Raw genomic sequence first — 24,621 nt, 5'->3', positions numbered from 1 at the left:
GACGCTGGCTGTGCTCTAAAATTACACAACCAAATGCATAATTCATAGACTTGTATCAGCAATATGTGTTCATACATTCCTACACACACAGATACATACACACAGAGAGATAGAATCGTGTGTTCATGGAGGATAGCAAACCTTCCCAAGGCTGAAGCCCAATTTCATATTGAGGCCCGACCACAACCAGTGGACAGGTAGAGAAAAGCTGATTCTTACCTGAAGGTGGCAATAGTACAAATACTGAAATAATGAAATGGAATAAATAACACAACAAACAGACAAGAAGAGCATTAAATCTCATACATATTATTTTGCTAATTTGCTATTTATACAGTGTGTATGGAAAGTGTTTCATCTTCGGGGGTCTTACTAAAAGCCTTAGTGCAGATTTTATTTTTGCAAAGGCTGCACCATCATTGCCTTCAAAAACAAAAATGACTTCCACCCATTTTCTGTAATTTAATTGCAAGCGCGTGCATTTTGGCAAGGTGCGGTCTGGTTGCTACCTCTGCATTCACTGTAACATGAAACAAGAACTGACATAAATGCTACAACATCTAACTACCACCTAGACTGTGACTGCTCAGCAGATAAACAAATCTGACAGCCACAGCAGGAGATGCAGGGATAAAAGCAGGAAGTTGCTGCATGTTAAGTCTGAGTTGGAGAGCAACACTAATGAAATTAGACACATGTAATGATGTTACTGTCCAACTTTCAGTCAGCTCACGATGCAGATAAGACAAGTCATTTTCACTGAATTTACCATGAAATAAAGATTTTAAGTAAGTGTGATTATTCTTTCAGTCAACATTAACCTGTTGTAGACCTCACAGAGAGCAGCAGAGTACTAGAAGAAGCATTGGTGGTCAGATTGGTGAATATATGATGCAAATTGTTAGAATTTCCTGAAACAAACATGAAGTTGTTTTTTAAAACAGTAACTAGCAGACATAAGAGTAATAGAAACTCAAGGTTAAAATGAAATGGAAAATATCATAGGATATGAAAAATAAATATAATATCATATCGTTATTCAAAACATGAAAGGACAGAAAAAGATAGACGATAAAGAAAGAGGAGAAGAGGCTATGCTTTTCCTATTTACCACAGGCAAGTCGTGCAATGTGCAAAATATTAGTAGACACGTGTCATGGTCTTCACATGCTGTTACACAGAATAAAGAAACATATATCGTTAGGTCTTTATTCAAGGTTATCTTATCTAAATGTGGTCAATGCCTGGGACAAAGGATTGCTTTATGTCCTTTTAGACATAAACATTTCTTCCATCTTCACTATGAAAAGCCATTTACTTCATACAAGCATCGGTTTGAGCCGCGTGTGGGCTTGCACAAGGTCAAATGTTTTGTTTTCCTTATGAAAGTGGTTACAAAGAGCTTGAACCCTTCTGGCCAAAACAAAAATCTGATTATTACACTGTAGATTTCAGAGGAATTGCAAAAAGAGCCTTCGGAATGAAAGATTCACTAACTAGAAAGCACTCAGAGAGCACAAACATTATCAAGGCTGCATAATCCCTTTAATTATAAATATCTGCATCTCAACACAGTTTTTTTTATTATTCAAATGATGTTCATGAGTAAATAGCATGAAAACCCTATTAAGCCCAACGTTAAGATTTTGCTTTTTAATTCTTTAATAAATAAATGCGTCCTCGGAGTTGCTTTGGAACATTATTCCCTCAGCAGATAAACAAACAAGTCCACTCAGCTCATACTATAAACAGCATCACAAGACAATTAACAAATAAAACTAAGTGGCCTGTTAAACACCACAGTATAAGCCTTTTTTCTGCAAAATTGAATTTGAAATTAATCTGCTATAAAGAGAAATATTATCTCATCTTATGTCTACATGGAGAAAGTGATTAAACATAAGGGGTTAATCAATCAATCTGATACTGTAAAGTTGATGAAGGCTATAAAGATGACACTGACACTGAGAGGATTCTTGAACCCTCTGAAAAAAATGTCACTCCTTAACTTTTGATAATATAACATATTAGAAATCATATAATCCTTAACTGGAGCTTTTTGTGTTTCTGTCACGCAGTGTTTAAGCCGCTGTGATTGTGCTTGAGGTCTTGTCTCATCGTTCTCAGAGGTGAAGAGTGTTTCTTTGAGCCTCTTAAATCTTTCCATTTCCCAAACAGCACTTAAGAGCAGATGTACTGCCTCTCTAAACACCAGCTGGCCCTGATGTTGCACAGGAGGTGAACCATTGGAAGCTCTTTACCCAAGCAGAAAACTACAAACCACAAATCACGCAAATGTAAAAACAAAACTCAAGATAAAATTTTAAGCAAAAAGTAGATGATGCCAACAAAAACATCACCTATCAGTCATTACCGTTGTGTCTCTGCGTGAGCTTTGACACAGTGACAACGGGTTCATATATGAGGCGGGCGAGAAAATTCACCGCCAAATCATGTCACTAATAAAGGACTCACGTGTGAACCAAACACCTTCTTAGCTGGGGTCAGGCCACAAAAAAACAAACCAGATCCGTGTCAATGTTTGTCCCTACAAACCCTCATCCTTCATTCATTTATGTTAGCTAGATAGCTAGTGTTATGCTAGATGCCTGCTAACAGTAGCTGTTTTTGTCTGAAATAAATAACTTAGAGTTCTCATGTGACTACGGTCAACCAATTAAATCAAAAGGAGACATAAATAGCAAAACTTCCATGAAAATTAAATGTGTAAATGTCATGTTTGTTATGGAGGAAAATGAGTAACTGTAGTCTTTTAGCCCCGCCTTTAGGTGTAGGTGACTTAACTCTTCTCATGTGGGAAACCAAACTAAACTAAGGGCAAAAGCATTTAGCTTAACAACTCATACACTGATTTGGATGAGTAAAGGACTAATGGTTTGAAATTGAAACACTAAACACCAATTTTCAGAAAGAGAGGTCGTGCTGAAATTAGCTTATTGGCTAAAATATCAAATAAAAGGGCGAAAACATCACAGACTAATGGAACAAAACGCACTCTCAGTTAATTATCTTCTTAAGATCTTCTGAGGCGTCTATGAACAGTTAGGGAGCATTTGGTTAATTGATCGTCTCTAACAGTATCTAACTGTACTACTTTTTGATGCTATTTTGCAGACATAATTTAGAAGCTAAGATATATTTTGCAATCACCTGCCTTTTGGAAACTGGATCGTGATCAGGTGATAGAAGGACAGTGTGTGAGAGACAGAGGCAGAGACGGGGAGATATAGGCAGAGAGAGCCTGTGGCAGAGCGGTAGATGGGAAAAAAAGATGGGAGATGGGGGTGGCTTTGATATCAGGAATATGTCTTTGAAGCCTGTTCGCTTTGTGATGTGCTTTAAATGTTTCCATACCTGAGCAGAATCCCTGCTGCAGTGTGTCTAACCCCAGTGTCAAGCCCCGATTCCCCCCGTGATCCTACAAAGTCTGATCCTGTAGCAAACGCTCAGCGCAACAGTGTACAGCGGAACTTGTGCCGTATTTTCAGGACAACGCAGAAGGAGAAATTCCATCTTCACATTGATATGCGGGCGTCTGCTTTCTAGTAAACAGTAAGCCGTCACCTCCTTTCACTCCCACCCACTGTCTTACCGATGCCAAATTCTTTTACTCACAGTTCAAGGTTTCAGCAGCAAAAACAATCCGTTCCTGCCACATCGGCCGTGCTGCAGTGTCTGTGCCGCTTCCTGTCGTCTTCCCTCTCTGTGACCTAAACCAAACACAGTGTCACACCTGAGGCACAGGGACCATAAGGTGCACTAATCTGCAGATGCCAGAGGGTTCTGCACAAAGTGCTCTGGTATGACAGTCCGTTCCCCTTGTAATTACAGCATCTTGGTTGGGACCATTAAATATTCATACGGCTTCGGCTGGGAAATGCTCCAACTCGGCTTCACATGCAGCAGCTCTGCTTACAAAGACAGGGACAATACACATTTTTCTATTCTATTCCTCTTCCTCTCGTTATTTACATTTGGCTTTTTTACTCTCAGATCACATCTATACTATACTTTAAAACTGCCGGTAGACATTTCAAACCACCATCTGTTTGTTTGTTTAAATGGGTCAAGTTTCAGAATAGTTTAATCATATTTCTTCTTCATGTTCGCAGTCTGCAGAGTGGAGCTATGGGTGCTGTTGTGATGTTCATAAATAGGAGATGAGATGTAGGTGTGAACTCTTACTACCGACAGCAAAACAGGTTTCTTTTGTAAATCTTCCAGCAGCACAATGTGAGCGAGAGCTGAAAATCCACAAAAATCCCACAGGATTACAGTCTGAGAATTACTAAAGCATGGGTGCCAGTTGGGTTAAATCTGTGGGAGTGAGGTGCATTTAATATGAGAGATGGGTCAATTCAATATTCACAGCTTTATTACACCCGTGTGTCTTTAAAAACAGGCACAGCGTAAGCCTGAAAACAGCCATAAATCTAATGGACAAGATGGTATTTGTACATTTTAGAAAATTACAAATACCGCCTGGCAACATCTATCAGATAATCAAACACTCAAAGCAGAAATCCATGGTTTAATTCTAGCATATGAGCTGTCATTCCAGCTTATATTCATATTGTTGCTATCATTCTAAAAACACATTAGATAAAGCACCAAACGGTAGCACTTTACTGTATGTACAATCAACAATATGTGGGCTGAGCACCAGACGCTGTGTGGCCACCAAGTGAATTGAAGTCAATAAATCTAAAAACAATCCACCAGCAGCAGCAGCAAAAGCCCCAGGTGCATCGGTTACACAGCATATACAAAACTAAAACTTAAACTTTTAAAACTTTAGAGGAGTAAAAAGTAGTAGGTGGTGAGCAGATGGAAACTTACATGAAGAAGTGCGTACTTATCCTTTACCTTTAATGAATTGTAAAGAAAGCTGTCACATTCACCTTGAGCTTTTGTGTTATTTTCCGACGCTTAACTGAATTTGAAGTGTGAAACAGCCTCTCCTTTATACGACAGGGACTGTGCTGTGTTGTGTTACCACTGAAGTCCAATATTACATGAAAATATTTATCTGTGTGTGTCTGTGTGTATGTGTGTGTGGGGTAGCTGGGAGTTACATATGTTTACATCCCCTGAAACCAATATCTAATATTACCTTATACCAAAGACCTGAGATTGCAGTGAGCCAATAGGAGCCCCAATAGGGGAAAATGTCTATATTGCAAAAACAATTCCGCCTGCAACCACAAACACGAGTCATGACATTTCATTGTGGAAACCAATAGCACGGAGTCACCAGGATGCATGTGCTAAACCATATGTGACCAGAAGAGAAATGAGCTCAGTTATTATGTGAATTACTTATGTTGAATCTAATAATCTAATCTAATATAATAATATCTAAAGGTGACTTGATCGAAGAACGCTAGATAGATAGATAGATAGATAGATAGATAGATAGATAGATAGATAGATAGATAGATAGATAGATAGATAGATAGATAGATAGATAGATAGATAGATAGATAGATAGATAGATAGATAGATAGATGCACAGTATTGACTTTTCACCTACTTCCATTGTCAGAGCAACCTTGTGTTCTCTGCCGTTCCACTAAACACTATTTTAGTTGTTTTCTTTCTGCCATGGCCATGCTGATAACCCCCCTTGTTTCTGCCCAGCCGGCTGCAAAAGCCCTTCAGACTGCAGAAGAAGATGCCGGAGGGACAGGTTGCATTGCATTTAAGACATTTTGGACTATGGCTAGATGTAAGTTACAGACTTAGAGATCAAATCAATCAAGCAGCATTCTGTTCTCATAGACTCATAACCTATGATCTATCAGCAAAGTATTCCTTCTTTAATTGGACCACACTCCATTTGTGGGTATATATCTGAAATCATATCTATCATCATATCTCAGCCCGCCATGATCCTGCACAGGATACGTATGTATGGATACCAACACAGCTCAGACTTTGTGTTTACTGCGGTTTTGATGATCACAGCCCACTCACCTAGAAAAAATACACAGCCCAAGTTTGTTTAGTGGTGAGAAAATGCATAATCACCAAATTCGTAACAAAGGCAATAAACCTCTGAGCACAAATGAAGTAGCACAAGCCTGTGGTTGCCGTATTGAAACAAACAGGGCGGGTTAGCGCAAAATATTTGATTAAACATCACATGCAAATACGATGACCAACCGATGTGAAATTAACCACAGGAAATGAGATGCGACATCTGTCCTTCTTTTGCAAATACCTGACCTCCTTGCTTTGTTTACCACGCTCTAGTTCTCTCACAGAGACATCACAAGGCTTCAGGTCTGGACAGCAGAGGAACACAAACGTTAAGCAAAGGAAAACGAGCGCAGCATTCTGAGCTCAGAACAAAACTGTGACAAAGATCCAAGTCTTGTGAGATGTGAGGCAAGAAGCACACTTAGTCCCCTCATTACTGCTCCGTCACTGCATGGATGTGCTGTTTGGTCCTGAGAGTCAAATATCTTGTGAGAAAAGCATTTCAGCAAAGAGGGACATTCATAATAATAGTAACAAGCTTGGGTAGATAATAGGCGACTTTGAAATTGTTACAGCATGCATTAATTTAAGGACATCTTCGACAATATAACAGTTATTTGTAGTATTTGCTAGTAATGAAGCATAAAATAATTAAAGAAGATGTAAACTCTGATTGCGGCGAAGAGGATAATAAACACACAGGGCTAGTTTTATTTTTGTGTAACACTTTCTTGTACATGTTCTTGGTTGAGCGGTTTCCCCCTGGTTATAAGTCCAACACGAAAGCTCAAAACCTTACAATGTTCACCGAAATGATCCTAGCACCATTCTTATGTCACAGCGTTGCATTTAATAACAGATCCAATCTCACATATACCCTCAAACTGAGAAGCCCTCTCAGTGTCTAATTTCACACACAGGATCTACACCTGAAATACAGCTATGGTGTTATCATGGCGTTGATTGTTATTCAAATCCCTGGCCCTCGATTTTCATACATTTCTACAGTGAAGCTCTGCTCTGCTCTGCAGCATTCCTGGAGTTTAGCCACAGGTGGAACAAAATGTTAGGGCTTCTTCTCCACGGCAGCACAGCTTGTTTTATCAGTCACAACACGGAGCTTTAGTCTGTTAATAAAGGAGATGAATGATCACAATATATATACCATATCCTTTAACAATGCTATAGTGCTCAGTTTTAAAAACATGGTCATTTTATACATGAGAGGTATGGTTGTTAGTATTGCCCTTGGCTGAGAAAAGATCATTTAAAAAGCTTCTATTTTTTACTACACGTGTCCCCCCCAAAAAATCACACACCATTAAATTCTTCTTTTTGAGGTAGCAGCTAAGAATATAGTCTTACTCTCCCTATTTGATTAATAGTGTTTTAAGCTGAATAAACATGAAGGGAAATAATCTTGAGTGTATAACGATAATAGCAGGCTTCCATTGGCTTTTGGGAAATGAGCAGAAAGCTGGAGACTGCAGCATCTCTGAGGAAGCTGTGCTCTGCCGGCTGTAATAAATTGGCTGTTTATTACGTTACAGGAAATTAAACAGCGGCCCAGGAAAGGCTGCACATTCAATTTAAACTCCTGAAGAGAGGAAGAGGTTTTTATAGGACCAATAAAGTCACTCCAGCATTTTTCCCAAAGAAAGTGGGAAGCCTCAGAAACAGCCCTCATGTTGCCGATTGCCTTCGCTCGCCTTTATTCCTTTAAAGTCAAATTTGCTTTCTTATCTTAATCCTCATTAACACTGGTCTCCTGCACACGTCTGATCTCCGCTAATGACTTAAAGGCGCCGGGTGAAAACCCTCACCGCTGCACTTAACTTTCATCACTCCCTTTGAGAGCTAAATGTCAAGGAGAACAAACAATGTTCATTGTTATGGTGATAAGTCACACTTACAGCACCCATGGTACTACTATGGCACAATTACATTTTATCTGTTGTCAGCAGGCGCACATAAAAACTATTTCATTTCTTGAAATACATCGCATACATACATTGAAGACACAAAAGCACTAAACATAAACAAGGGGAATAAAATGTTCGCATCTTGCTCAGAGTAAATGAGAATATGAGTGCTTCGCTGTAGAAATGGAGACAGTGAGAGCAAGAGATTGTAAGAGGTGAGAAAAGTCATTAGATGTTCATTATGTAGCGAGGCTGCCCGACCTCTGCTCACCCCCAGCAACACTTCTCTCTCCCACAGTAAAACACCAGCGGGGAAATAACAAAAGCAGTGAAGAACTCGAAAAACTGTTTAAAATGCTCGCTCACTTCATTTGTTTAACAAAGTGAGGAAAAGCATGGAAATAAGCTGCCACATCTTGCCAACATCTGGAGGGCTTTCTAAGTCGCCGCGAGGAAAATCAGATTGCTGTTACTGTGACTACCAATCAGACGCAGGGAGAATTCAGAAAGACGACGACGAGAGAGGAGAAAGCGGGCAGCTGGATGTTGTCACGTCAACATTCTCCCAGAGACGTAGTGGTGAAAGGCTGCCGCAGACAGACTCCTATCACTGTACCAACGTGTCTGCTTCATCGCTCACTGACAAGCTCGGAGTCAGGGTGGTGTAGATCAGGCTGCTCGGTAAACAAACTGTGTGTGTGTGTGTGTGTGTGTGTGTGGTCGGTGTGTGTCTGTGTGTGTGTGTGTGTGTGTGTGTGTGTGTGTGTGTGTGTGTGTGGATATTCAGGTGGGGGACAAGTGGTTATGTCTGACTAACCAAGCGATAGAAACCATGGATGAAAAACGAACTTCACAATCATACAAGCATCAACACGGGAGCACGTCAGCAAGACATAGTCACACACACACATAAACACATGCGCGCACACACACATAGTCACACGTGCTTTTCAATATCACTTCTTGATTGCATGCTTGAAATTATCATAAATGATGCATTGCTTGTATCTGTAAATAAACAATAGGTATGAACTAAAGGTGAAGTTGCTTATGCTTTAAAGGAGCTGTTGCGTTTCATTGTATGATCTCCCAATCATAGGCAGCGTTGGAGCCCCTCTCACGCATCCTCGAACCTCTGCAAATGTTCACCAAACATCAAATAAAAAAGACCAAACTGGAATGGAAGTAAGTGCATCGGCAAAGGATGAGTCATAAAGGAAACAGGCCGGAATTTCTGTGGGTGTAATGTTGCATATGGAAATAAGCACAAACTGAAACGCTTCCTTTGCTTTCATCTGTCCCAGCCTTGGAGTGTTGTAAGTGTTATTATATGGTTGTATACTATAAGAACAAGCACTTCACAGCTAAACATGGACGGACATAATCTAGAGAACTGATGTTAACCATGCTGAGTGGCTGTTAGATCATCTGCTTATTAAATACAATATGGCAAAGGTGTTAGTCTGACTCCTCCGTAAAGGTTTGATCAGCTTACAAGCATTTCAGGAGGTGGTAGACTCTGATCTGTTCCTCACTATTGTCCTCTAAATCCAGAGATCTGTATTTATTATTATTATTATTTATCTGCATAAATGTTAACCCATAAAATACACCAATGTTCTTCTACTGCATCCATAAATGACACGTACAGTAGCTGCTGGTTTACCTGTGACAGACTGATGTCCAACAGCACAGATATGAAACAAAAATACTTCTTCTTTTTTTCTTCTCTCTATCCTCCTTTCATACCTTCTTCCCCTTTTCCCCTTCCCTCTTTTTTTGCCGTTCCAAGTCCATCTTTCTATTTTCTGTTAATATTCTCTCCAGTTTTGTGCATTTCTCAATTTCCAATATCTATTTTCTCTCTCCATCCTCTCCTGCTATGATGAGAAAATGATTGCCTATCCACAGAGGGGATCCTCATCTACTTTATTACACAGGGTTAAAAAAAAAAAAGGAGGAAAAAAGCCGGTTATTCCATCGCTACTTCCATCCCTCTCCAATGGAACAAAGCAAAAATAATAATGGTGATGATTCTGTTATTTTTCCTCGATAGAATAACAGCGAAGGCATTCAGTACCTACTTGAATGGCTTGGCTGTTATTCCGGCTGTAGTAGTGGAGTGGGCTGTACATGCACAGCCTTAGCGGAGGACTGAAGAATGTGGAATTGAAAAGCTGGTCATGAATAAATATGACACCACATTTTTCCTTCTCCTTATCGAGGTTGCCCAGAGAGAGGTGGAAAAGGAAGCGCGCTGATTAGTGCGACTGCTGCTGACTCCCTGACAGCAGATGTCTTGTTGATGATAGGGCACATAACTACATGAAGGCAACATACAAATCTGTGGAGGGTTGGTGTACAACCCCATAGCTTTGTGGTTATAAACCAGCCATTTGGGGCCATGATTCTGCTTAAGTGCAATCATAATATTTAACAGCTCAATGGAGACCTCAGAATGCCTTCACAGCACAGGATGTACACGTGTGTTCATGCAGTACATGACCGGTGTACCACAGCTTGTGTTTTTGTTATGTTAACAAGCCGCATTGTGGGTCTTTTTTTTATTTATTTTTTGCTGAATTTCAATTAACATAATCATTTTTATTCATGGATCTAGGGTCAAACAGCGAAAACAACACCCAGATTTTAGGAGAGCCACCTCACCAACAATGCATCACGCTCATGTGCGTCTGCTGAAGATCCCCCGCTGTGTCCGAGAGGCTTAGTGGGAACTGATGGCGCTGCGTAGAATTGAATGAATAAAAAACAGAGTGAGAGGAAAAAACATAACGATAGGCTGCTTCGCATGGATGAATTGTTTAAAAAAAAGTCATAGTTTTTGCGTTTAATGCTCATTTGTGTGATATTATGTTACGTTCCTGTGCATCTTCTCTTCTATAACTCCCCCAACAAATGCAACCATCCTCATGTTGCTTGGTTTATAGTTTTGTTTTTGGCTGCTTTTATTATCTCCTTCAACTCTCTCAGGTGATTAAACAGAAGCTTACAGATTGCCGTCTTTAGCTGGGAGGACCAAGGGGAGCGCCACGCAGCAGTCACTGCAGCTTACACAGGCTGCGGTCCAACAGCCAGGACATGCGGACGATGGATGGTCGTAATAATGAAAATGGCCCTTGCAAAAAAACACTTGGTTATATATTTATTTAATTTTTTTTTTTGCATGATATACTGCAGCTTGAATAAATTAATCCTCACCAGTAATCATGCAGACAGTGGAGGTAAGGTGTGGCATACGCTTTAACCCATGAGTGATGTCCACCAATTGGATGAAATACTTTATGGAGTAGACGCTGCATGAATACCAAGCAGAGGGACGTCTCTCTTAAATCATTGTTGTTTTTTATTCACACACAGTGGAGCAAGACCTAATGATTGACCTCATCTAAAATAAATGCCTCTTGCTTGCTTGGAGATCAGGAACAAGTAGGTAATATGTGTGTATTTTAATCCTGGACTTCACCGATGGCGGAGCTCGTGCTTTAGCAGCCACTCGTCTTTTAGGGCCCAACGCACACTTATTACGATGCAGTGATGTGAGCGAGAGCAGGAAACACGGAGGGAGGTTTAATCTTGTGGGTGCTACTTCGCTTTTATTTACTTGTCTTCCCCACATTCTCTGGCTGCACCAAGCTCCCTTAGCATAGCAAACAGTACAAACCCTGAACCGTAACACACCCAGGCTGCTGTAGAGATAAACACTGTCTGGTAACCACATGGATTTCAGCACCATGGACAGCACATCATAGTCAGGCCATGCAGGTTAATTTGATTACTATTGCAATAATGTCAGTGGAGCGAAAACTTCATTAGTCTTCTCCAAATCATGGTCTGGATCTGGACAGAACCCCAAATGAATGCAGACCAGCCCTCAAATCCTGACACATTATATTGTCACTTATAATGTATACTGTTGAAAATTGCTGAAATTTAATATGTGCAGGTATTTATTATAAGCGTGTGTATTTGGATCTATGACACATTGTAGACTGGGAGCTGGATGTTACATCATAGTGTGTGTGTGTGCGGTTTTTGCACATGCACCCCTGTCCAATCACAAGAAGCATATTGTGTAAGAAATTTTACAACTTGGAAATTGCAAAGTTAACTCGCTTCTCTTCCACTAACTGTTTTTTTCTTCAATGTGAGTGACTTAAATAAAGGCCTTATTATAAAGTCGATGAGCTTTTTTGTTGGTGCACACTTGGTCTGCCCAGTTCTACATGTAGAACATCAGCGGGAAAAAACAATTACATGTATTTATCTCACCCCGACTTCGCACTAAAGCGTAAATCTACACATCAATGATCCAAATTTTTGCACTCTGCAGGTTAACTCCTTGTGATCTCAGCATGCAAAGTGGAAGGATAGTTCTCCATCGTTAGCCCGCCGATTAATACAGGAGTATTACTGCTCGGAAACTGAAATGACAGCGCGGGGATGTTTTCCCGTAATGAGGCACCCATCTAAGCGCACCTGTTAGATCTGTTTTATCCATTTTATCCGCGGGGAAGAGGGGGAAGAGGAGGAAGAGGAAGAGGTATTCTCTCATGTCTCCTGTGAAAATGGCAGGTGAGATTTATTGGATATGTGTCTGTCTGGGCTTCGTTAATGAGCGCGCTACCAATTAGGATGCTGGGGCTAATCAAAAGCTCATAGATACGGGGCTGTGTTTTAAATCCTTCACTCCCGCATCTGCCCTTTCTTCTCCTCTGCCTCTCTATCCCTCCATCTCTCTCTCTCCTCTTGTTTAAACCTAGAATCCTTCTTGGAGACAAAGCACCAGCCAACAGGCTTTTTCGTTATAATGCCATACTTGCATCAAAGTGATACTTTTCCTTACGATTTATCGCAGTGAGTCGGTGTCATTTGGTTGAGCTGAGCACCGGAGGCTAATGCCGTGACTGTGGAAAGGCTCTGTCAACGGCACTACTGGATCAGATACACTCGGCTGGATGACTCTCCTCAAGATTGAGAGTAACAACCTTTTTTATTCACAATAGCTTCTCTTACTGCGGCTTGTGCACTCTTGAAATTACGGTTCTCTAATGGTTCTTTGGGGGAGAAATTAAACTATATAGACCCTAATAAACACTTGAACAATAAAACCCTTTTCTGTAATTCATGCGCAGACATACAGTAGTTAAATCAGCCCAAACAATGAATCATTAACGGTTGGATTGGCTGTTACAGTGGTTTTACAAGAAAGAAAGGAGTTGCTGAAGCATTTTGTTGATGCTCCCTAATCCCATGTTGATACTGGTATTTAGTAGCAATTACTACTAAAGAAATTCTTTTAAAAGGACATTAGGTAATCTATGACTTTTACCGGCATTGATCTGCAAATGAGCAATATCATCAACCTTATGAGGGTCCTTTGGGGAGGAGGGGTCGATGTCAGAATGTGGCAGGCTAATTCATACGTCGTTTGTATTGAGCAGCCACATTACGCAGTGTTACACTTATGTTGGACTATTGTACAAGCTTCTGTAAAATGTTACTTAATTCTAACTTTGACTTTAACTGCTTTTATTGGGCGCTACTTACTTGTCTTGCACTTACAGTAGATTTGCTGTTTTGAAAGAGCGATTCAGCGTTTTTGCGGTGGGTCCAACATGTAATTGTTTTTCTCCTCAAAAGCAACAGGTGATGTGGTCGTAGATTTTTGACAGACATCAGTCGGAACACTATGTGCACAGGTTCATGAGTCATAACACACTGTTGCTAACAGACTGACGACAAATATGGATCTTACTTTGTTCCCTTGTGAAAAGATATAAATATTCAGCGTCCTGTGCATTTCAATACTGTGCTTTAGAATAAGAGTAGAGCACTTGAACGCACCACATGCATTCACCCACATCATATAGGCCTCTACTTCCTACCTACGTCTTATCTCTCAGCAGAGGAAAAGACCACAACAGCAAACAGTGGAGGCTCTAATGCTCAGGTTCTGCACGGACACTTTCTGGCAAGTCTCCAGTGACAAGCCCATCTCATGGTACGCATTATAGGACTAGTTTTAAACCCTGCATCCAAAAAACTCTGACACTTCTAATCATTTATTGACTTCTTTGTTTAGCAGCAGTTTCACTCTTTGCTTTTGCCTCAGTGGGACAGATTTGGGGAGATGGAAAGAGATCTGCTGTCTCAGAGAAACTGGATATAATTTGAACAGAGCAGAAGCCATTGGCGATGTCTGGGAAAAGGGGATGAGATTACGAAGTGCAGTGTGACTTGAACAACTCTTGTCCTAGGGCTTGTTCAAACTGATTTGAACAGCACAGTACTCTGAAGAAATGGGAACACAGAGACTTTCTTTTTTTTTTTGCCTGGTCAAAGATCTTTGTGTCATCCACGTCAAACAAAGAGCAAAGACTCAGCATAAAAGAGAAAGAAAGTGTGAAAGTACAAAACTTAGAAGTGCTGCCAATAAACCTGAAACAAAAACAAAGTACGACCATTAGTCGGTCACAGATATTGAAAATTGGAAGTCAAACTGTGAGGAGAGACAACAGAGACAAAGGGTAATACGCTGCGTCAATGTAGGAAAGACTTCTAATGTGGCCTGTTTTTCTTCAGCCAGTGTGAAAAGGTGCCGTCGATGTGAACGGTATGTTGATGAAAACGAATCATTCAAATCAGGGCTAAAGAGGGGATGTTATCATGGCCCACTGAGAGGCTTATCAATAACCCAGCTTCAAAGGAAAGGGGTAACAGCATGGGCCAGAGAAAAATCTTCAAATTACCGCAGATGTATCAAGAAACTGCCTCCTAATGAAGGAGCGCCGGGTAATTATACTGTAAATAATGAAGCCGACAGACATCAAAACAGCTGATTTTTCACCCCCGGCATGTTTTTTGGAGCTTCCTTTCTGCATTAGACTGTCGTGTAAGTTGCAAATGTGCCAAGTGTGTATAGAGATGTGACAATATCTAAGCATAATATATATATATATACTTCTGTTCTGTGAGCCTCACCTGTTAACAGCTGAAGCTTATTGCTCATTATAATCACAGGTTCATATCTGGATGGAGTACAAAAGCAGAACTGCAGAAGCGAATTCACTTTGAGGACAACCGCCTATCTCATCACCTCGTAATCTTTTCCCTTTCACACACACACTTTAGTGGATGAAAGGTAAGGTAGCAGCTTGTCAAAAACCACTAATCTTGCAGTGATAGTAATTACATTTTGGAATTCCTTTGAAAATCAGACACATTGTGTTCCAAGTGCTTCCAGTTGATGCCTTTGTCTGTTTGAATTCTTGTAGCGCGTCACGTTTAGTTGAAAAGTTCATAATGCAGGCAGGCTGTAGTAACAGAAAGAGTGAGAGGAGTAACACATTCCTGTGATGGGACTTCAGTACGCATGAGTGAGTGAGATCATTTTCTGCTTTGCGGCGTCCCCCGAGCCGCAGCCACTTTGATCTACACAATGAAACCAGTCCATTTTCATTCATGTCACTCAATTTCCAGAACAGAGATAAATCATTTCCATTCTGCTGCAATTAGTAATGATTTGGTCATTTCAAATAAATCATCCAAATCCGTCCAGCTCTGCATTTGTTATCATTGCATTGTTAACATCAAGGGCAACTCACAGGTGGAACAGTTAAAACACTGTTCTTTTCATTGCAGCGCGGTTGATTTAAAGATGGTTCTAAGAATTCAGATGCCTCACTGATTTAATTAACCAGTGTTATGCAGTATGCAAACATGCAGAGAACCTGTCTGAGAGCCATATCAAATACACTGTCTTATTCCCACAGCACATTCAGTGGCATGAAAAGGCAAATTCAGGTCAGACATCAGACAGGCTGGCATCCAACGCATATTTTGTGGCAACGGCAAAAGAGCAGAAAGTGTGTGTGTGTGTGTGTGTGTGTGTGTGTGTGTGTGTGTGTGTGTGTGTGTGTGGGATTGCCTTTTTCAGACGTCTATGTTTGAAACATATCTTGAGGGAAATGTTTCTTCAGCTCATTGCCATTAAGTGTTAAACTGCTGAACCCAAACTGGAGTTTTGCTCTTCAAACACACAGCAAATGCTTTTGGGACATTGTTGGAGTTAAATTTATGCAACATAATTTAATACCGAATGCAACATTTTGATCCGACTGTAGAATGTGTCATTTTAAGATTATGCAAAGGGTAAATGCTTAAAAGTTTGTTGACGACTGAAGTCTCTGACATGTTCACTGACCGTTATGGAAACATATTCATTGTTGCACACAGAGGAGCATCCGTCTGATTGGCCTCTGATCATCGTGACATCTAGACATTTCCAATGCATACTAGCTCTGTCAAGTTGATTCTGTTCAGGCTGACAATCTGCACAGAGGGACCTCTGATGCAAAACAATCAGAGGAAGATCATTGGCTGAGCTCTGTTTGAGGTTGTTTTCCACCCTAAGATCATGGAATGTGTCTCCTCTGATAGTCCCTTCACTCATGCACTGATGTGTTCATTTATTTATGGATCTGGCTAAGCAACCAACAGAGAATTCACATCAGTCTTCCGCCCGAGGAGCCTTGTCACATCCACATATTTTTAATAGCTCATAACTCAAACAGTCCTGCCTTGACACATCCCATCAAAAAGATACAACACTTCATTTGACATCCAACTTTCTTCTCCAATCCTTTGCTTCCCTCACTGTGATGTGTGTCGCCTAATTGTGCATTATGATGACTTTCAAGACCTGGTTACAGCACTGGGTGAGGTAGGATTAATACTATGCCATTGAATTTATTACAGAGCTACCAGTTAGAAAATTCATATCAAACTGCAACTACTTGCTCACTACGTTGTTTCACTCTCACTAATTCTCATTGATTACAGACAGGCTTAAAATAGACTCAATTAGCTATAGGCCACTCAACTCAAGCTCTTGTAGGCAGACTTTATTTGTGTATCTATGCAACCCCAGCTGTCCCACCTCTTCCAGTCGGGAGGATAAAAAACTGTCTTTACTGCCAAATTAATTAGGGCAGCAATACCTTCCTGTCAGCTCGGATTTCAAGTCAATATTTACACCCAAGATTGAGGCAAGTGAAAAGCAGCAGCAGCAATTAAACTGAGGATTTAGTAATTAAGACACACTTTCTGCTCCAAAAGATATAGGGGTGACATTGAAAAGGCAGATTATGCAGAAAGTCAACATTAAATGGTTAATTAAACTAATAATAATACACACCCTGGACGTATCAGGTCAAATGCAGTTCTGAAAGTCAAGATTGACCACAGTGCATCGCTGTTACCCCAAGTCCGGATTTGTGAAAATATGGAGAAATGAATGAACATCCACAACATATTTTGTTTTTCAGGATGGCTAAGGAAATAAATTGAAAGACTCTATGTGAATGTGAAGCCTAATCTTTACACTGGACCATCTGCTTCTCTGGTTGCAGTCTGATGAAGGCTCCCACTAACAACATGTTGGAAAGAAAACACTTAAAATGCTCGGCCATCAGCTGCAGGGAGCAGCCGCCATATTTTCAGCAAATGTTCACATGTAGAGCGTCTGATATTGTCAATCGTCTCCAGATTTACAAAGGAAATTCATTGATCACTGCAAATTTCTCAAAGTTATCAGTGTTGCTGAAAGGGAGTTTACGAGGACTCACTCCATTACACACACACACACACACACACACACACACACACACACACACACACACACACACACACACACACACACACACTAATATTTGTTGTGACTACAGCACAAACTCAATTTCCATTTGCCTCAGTGACCAGGAAGTATAACAAAGTGCAGAAGCAAAAGTTTGCCTGTTTGCAGTAGTTAACTATACATGACCTATCATATATTTGGCAACAGGTAACTATTGAGAGTAAACAAGAATATTACATACTGTGAGGAAATATCTATGTTTTCCTATTTTTATGTTACTAACATATTTATTTTGCTACCGTTTCCCTCTGTACACCGCTGTAGGGCTTAGGAGACCACTGTAGACAAGGTCTGCCCGACACACACATTGCACACACTACTTTTTTAAATGTTTACTTGAAAATAGTCCCGATTTTGTATTTTGTACTAACAGATATTGGATTTTTGCTGGATAAGTGATGTGTCATACACCAATCAGAAAGATGCCAGATGTAAGGTTGAGTGTTCTGAACTGAGTATAAAAGATGTAGCGCAGAAGTGTTGCGGTTACACATTTTGTACATAATCGTCTTCCAACGCCACACATTTGGTGCTGAAAGGATTTCATCGCAGGGTCTTTTAAAGTCTTTTTCTTGGCTCTTCTGTGGCTGTTTTGATGCCAAACTGCTTCACTGACAGACCTGCTGTAGGTACCAGGTACTGCTGTAGTGTTGTCATGATCCTGTGTTTCCTTGTGTTCATTTCCTGTTTTATTTTGTAATTGTCTCACATTATGTTTAATCCATGACACATTTTTGATCATAATATTGTTATGTGCAAAAGACACATTTCTACCACAAAGATATTACCGATCAGTTTTTCAATTCCTTAGGCTCAAAAATGATCAATCAATCGTTAGAATTTGAAGATTAAGTTAAGAGCATATCCTAAATGACATTTTAGTATGAAAATGATAGAATTTATTATCCTTTTCGACATAAACTTCAAGTGTTATTTAGCAAATTAATAAGACGGTGCTAAAACTATCGCCTGTGTCTTTGTCTTTTAATCGTGTTTAATGGTGCAAAGAAAAAAGAAATTGACAAAGCACTGATATAATGAAGCGTTCAAATGAGAATAAGTGTAAAATGGCAACTCCCACCAGTAATATTGACTGTTCACACACATCTGGTGTTTTTTCATTTCATTTTTCACTTTGGATTCCGTTGGAAAATGAAACCCAAAGCACATTTTCTTATTTTAATCCAATAAAATATCACAAAAGGTGTCATTCAAAGCGAGTCACCAGTCAAGACTAAGTCAAATGGATTGTAGACAGTGTATTCCCCTTCTGTCTGATCACTAGTCTGTCCTCAGTATACAGCAACTGCAGCTCTTTGTACTCCTCCATTACCGCAGCCATTTTTACAGCCTGAGCCTCAGACACATCGGCTTCTTCTTGTATTTGCGTTGCAGTAAAGGTTACAACACTTTGGTTGTGACATTTTGGCGATTTTGGATACTTGACTTCCCATTAAGTGCAAAGAGTGACAATTCATTCTATTTTCCGAGAACAGAACATCAATGTGTGGTTAATCATTGAAGTCATTTATTTCCCTTAAACTCTGTAGCCAGCTGGAGGCTACAGCACTAGCAGCACTCCCATACCTCTCTGTATAGCCACTCAATCACGATATTAATTGCCCGGCTATGCGCCCACCATTATCAATCTCTAACCATCACACTTTATTAAATAAGCATACAGTTGCCTTCTGGCGCCACACGAGTAGAGGTAGACTTCATTACTATGCATCTACCTTTAACAAATCTGCAGCTCTGGACACAAACAGAAAGAGGATGTGCTTAAGCTGGAACACATAGTAAAGGTTTTTCCAGTCCAAATCCCTTGTGTGTGTGTTTGCGTATGTGTGCGTGTATCTGTTCTTAAATGAATGTGGGCCAAGAGGATAAGGCTGAAGGTGGAAGTTGAGGTGTTTTCTTTATGCTGTAAGAAAGGAACGGTTGCCAGCCTCTTTAATTCTTTTGGTCATGCCTACGCGGAATGACTCAGCAGCATTATGGAGTTATGATGACGATCAAAATCTGCTGCACTTCTTCAATCATCACAAACCCCCGACTTCCTTAGGGATTGTAACATAATAGGGTGCAAAACAATTACGCTGAATATCATATGCGGGTGCTTCAGAGATATGGCAAATGTTAAATTAGGGGAGTAATTGAAATCGTCAGCAGTCAAGCATCATCTGCCTATTGCTTTTTTTTTGGGTCATTTTAGAGGAAGTAACGTGGCATTTACGTTTATGAGAAGGCATCCACACAAACTCATTTTGTCAGCCAAGTGTGACTGCCACGCTCCGATTGTGTTCATTTTTATGTTTTTCACTTCACAGCCCAACACCACCACGATCATCACAGTGCCTATAGTTCTGTAAAAATGCCTGAAAACAACGCAGAAAACAATAAATGAATTGTTTGGGTTTCACAGATATTATGCTGGGGATTCCCTGTATGCAAAATACGCTACACAACCAGATGGCTTCATTTGTGTTTCATTCCCGGACCTGTTTTCATGCATTCATTGCTACGTCCAACACTTATTGTACATATAATATATTTAATCCTTCTTCCACCCATTCTGCTTCTGAAGGATGTCTAAAATAAAAAGGGACAAAAAAGATGTCAGGAAAAGGTGCAAATGTTCACATCATTATCAGCGGAATGCTTTCATCCAATGTTTTATACAGCCCTTTGAGCACAGACAAAATTGAATGCTGGGTTCAAATTAATTGCCTTTGTGCTGTTATCACCCTCCCACAGATTGGCTTTTATCAAAACCATTATCTAATGGCTGAAAAATCCCGGTTTAAGCTTGCGCAGCCAGCAACATCTCACTCATGTTCTGTTTCATGAAGCTTAAACGACCCGCATCCATTTACCTCCCACACCCACTGCTTCCTCGCCACAGCTCACATAATGCAGCAGCACATTACCCAAAAGAAGCCTGGTTGAGAAAGAGGAGGGAGAGAGCAGATCTGTGCCTAACGTGGCAGTGTCAAGGTTCATTTGTCATTTTTACTGACCCACCCACTCACCTTGTGTCCGTGCATGACCCCATGTCAATCACTGACCAGGTGAATTATTATGGCAGCCAATCCCAGCCAGGCATTTAAAGCCCTGTCAGTCTGCCCTGCCTTTGAACCTGGTAATGAGGTCACCCAATATGTATAATGTGTGTCTGAATCATGAATAAATGTAATAACCTTATGAGTGCCTTACCAACGCTGCATTGTTCTGTCATGATATAGCTCTCTCCATGTTTTTTGATGGTCGTGTATGTGTATTGTGTGGCTCTGCTGTGATAGTTTAGTACTACAGCAGCTTAAATTACAACACCATAGCGTAAATGAATCAGTATTTTATATTCAAAGTGGTAATAGGAATAACAAAAGTGTTATTGCTACAGCAGAAGAAAGACTGAAAGGGCAGGAGGAGCCCTAGATGTGATTACTGCGTGTACATAGTGCATATTACAAGTGCATTTGGCCCACACAGGCCACGGGTCAATTAGTATTGTGGTTCCTTTGAATTGCGATGGCATAAAAACATAAACTAAGAGTCAAATTAGAGGCCAATGTGGGCATTTGTAGGAGTCGCTCAGCTTCAACATGCTTTTGAAAATGATGTGATGCAGTCAAGAGCCATTCATCTACAGTGAACAGTACACACATTATTGCCTTTATCAGAATTGTAACATGAAAGGCAATAAATGTCTGCATGAATGATGGTGTACCTAGATTGTGGAAATGCCACTAATAATCAGTTTACACAAGCATTTCCTCACACACATTCTCCCCCCCTAACCTGATTAAAAAATATGTCAAGTACATGTATATAAATGTGACAAATGACAGGGTTTTGCAGATGTTCTTGCATTTGCTGCATTTTGCAAGTGTACTGTAGATCCTCCACATTTGACCCATCAACTCCTCCCCCCTCATGAGAACAGGTACCACCAGAAGAGTGCAAGTAGATATGTTGCAAGTAGATAGGTTGTTCCGAAACAACACAACTTGGCAACCCGAATCTAACAAAACCAAAAACGTTATGAAGGATGCACAGCAACACCAATATGTCAGAGAATGTTTATTAGCAATCTTTACAGGCCCCTGGCTCACTAAATGGCAGAATTACTTCTTCTTGTTTTTCCAGCTGAACTGTGCTCCGGTGCCATATTCATTTGCTTACCGGGGGCATAAAGTAAACAAACCAAAGGTGCTCATTTCACCTAAGGCTCTCAGTAATTTGTCACCCTGCTGCTTCTGGACTCCACTTATTTTTTTGCTTCCCAAACTTTCCACAGAGAATTTGCATCAGACTGCTGCAAATCATTCCTTATGCAATTTTGCTGTCCATTTTCACGTCATTTATTTGTGTCTGTCTGGCAGGCAGGCAGTTTTTCCATAACTGCAGATTGTAATCGGCATAGTACTATTGTGTGAATGTTAACAATTCCATTTGGAAAAAAGGCAATTAATGTTTATATAGTATTGGCTGCACATGTTTGCATTGTGTCTGGTCCTTTTACACTAGGAGGCGACAGGTTGCCATCGTTATTCATTTCAACGAGTTCTGGCACAGTATTTCCCCCTATTCTCCCTTTGCTGCTGAATTTTGATTACATCAGCTTTGCCTGCTGCTTCTGGCCAATCAGATTGAAGAAGCAGAGTTCACTATTGTGAATAATGGCTGAGAGTTGTTATCAGAGTATTGCAAACTTGATATGTTGATGGACATCTACAGAGAAGGAGAGTGGTGATACATAAACATTACCACAAAGCTGCGACTGACAGCAGCGACCTTTACTGCATTTGTAATTGATATTCACTGTTAGTTGTTTTGTTCTTCACATTATTAATCATTTACTGAAAGAAACAGGGAGGCTGCAATTCTGTAAAACACAAATAATGCATGTTTTAATTGTCCCTGTTTAAGAGCTCTCTCTGGGAGCTTGTGGTGCTGATCCGACCAACTGTGACATTTGTCATGGCCCTGCCCTATGGACCACATGAAAAAGCTGTTACCACAGAGCAAACCTCTGTGCTTGACTCTGTGTGATTGGGATGAGACCTAAAGGTCCAGTGGTCACTGCTTCGTGGTGTAAAAAGACTCAGCTGGCAGTATTTAATTATTGGGCCGTTCCAAAGAAGGTGACCTTGATAGTTGTGAGCACGTGCATTTCTGAAGCAAAAGATAAAGGTGGTAGTTGTATTATAATGATCAGTAAAAAGAAATGCTGTGCTTCAATTTTACCTTTTGTTCTTTTCTTTTATGTGAGCCCTGTTACAGATGCCCTGGAGGAACACTTATAGTTACTCAATTGAAAGGAGAGGCTGTTTTAAATGGGACCGGACAGAATCAGGATAGAGGAGTGCTGCCTGTATATTGCTATTCATTGGACTCATGGCTCGTGTAAAATTGTGACCATTAGGGACCTCATTTATGTTTGACTAAAGGTTCATAGTCAGAATTTGAACTTTAAGCTATTATCAAGGTAATGGGTAAAAATCAGAGCCCCGCTTTGAAAAGCCACAAGAAATGAGAACTTAAGGGCAGTTTTTTTTTTTAAATTGCATCCCAGAGGAACATATCTATTGGAAAGAGAGAGACAGGGGGCAGGCAGAGGGCGAGAGTGAGAGAGAGGGAAAGACAGAGGGAAAGAGAGAGAGAGAGAGGGGGGGGGGGGGGGGAGAGATTTATTTATATAAAAAAAGACCAACCAGATGAGTTTGGTGTAGATTTTCTCTGTAAATTCAACCTGGGCTGTTTTGCCTCCCGTCTCTGACTGCAACAGACAATGGAACGTTAGGCAGGCTTTTGCCAGTGTCATTGGGAGACTAATGAGATGGCACCAGGCCCATGTATGGCTCATTGGCCTGATGCACATTACTGTCTGTAAGTGTTTCTTCATCCCGTTATGGCCGGCCATGCAGCAGATCTTCTACCTGTACCCGAGATTGTGATGAATAACAAAGATGCGCAGTGTGATGGCCCACAGTACACCATCATAACAACAAGATCACAACTGAGAAGCCATTCTTCGTACACCCACTCTGTGTATTTACGTAGGGAAAAAAAAGAACTATTTGCCATCACAGATCCAGTGGTTTAATTGATTCAAAGCTTTGCTACAAGCAGTCTTTAAGTCATTTATACTGTGTTGAAGCGTTTTAACAAAGCAGACACATAGCTGAATCACAATCCTTTAAGCTGTGTACTGAATGGGACAACAATAACAGTTTAAGTGAATTGATATCTGTGAGTCAGGGTCCTTGTTAATGTATCCTTGACTTCTTGTCATTGATTTTCCTTGCTTTCAATAAACCTCATTGAAGTTAAGAATATATTCCTTCACAAGGAACAGCACTCATTATGTTCTACTGCTATATTGAAATGTCCCGGCTTCACGTATTAACCCACATGAAACACTGATAAGTAGGAACCGATCAGCATCAACATCATCATTTAATTCAAAATGGCACAGAGGTATCAGATCTACTTTGCTCTAGACTAAACTTGGCCCTGCTTTGTCCCTATGTTTGCTCGTCTCTACTTGTTCCAGTATTTGCCCAGATAGATTCTTACAAAGGGATGCAGCAAAAGAAAGATGACGGCGTGGAAGCAGAGGAGATAAATGCATGAATCTGAATGTACGGTGGCGTATGAATGACGTGTTGTCTCTGTGTATATCAGAGTAACACAGAAGGAAGAAGAAGTATTTGCTTGATTTTCCAAAGGGATGTATTATTATTAATATTATCATTATTATCATTATTATCAATTATCATCATCATCATCATCATTAGTATTATCATTATTATTGGTGTGGATGTTATTATTATTATTATTATTATTATCTTTATCTTTATCTTTATCTTTAATCAACTTTAATGTTTCAGTGGAATGGTTGAGCCCTTCTGGAGTAGAAATTTAGTGAGCTGCTTGGTCGTACACAGCTGTGAACAAAATCTGGGAATAGCACTG

Source organism: Genypterus blacodes, unplaced genomic scaffold, assembly GCF_046128005.1.
Source record: "Genypterus blacodes isolate CSIRO-AG114 ecotype Tasmania unplaced genomic scaffold, CSIRO-AGI_Gbla_v1 ptg000156l_1, whole genome shotgun sequence".
Lineage (NCBI taxonomy): Eukaryota > Metazoa > Chordata > Actinopteri > Ophidiiformes > Ophidiidae > Genypterus > Genypterus blacodes.
Note: the sequence above shows the minus strand (reverse complement) of the source record.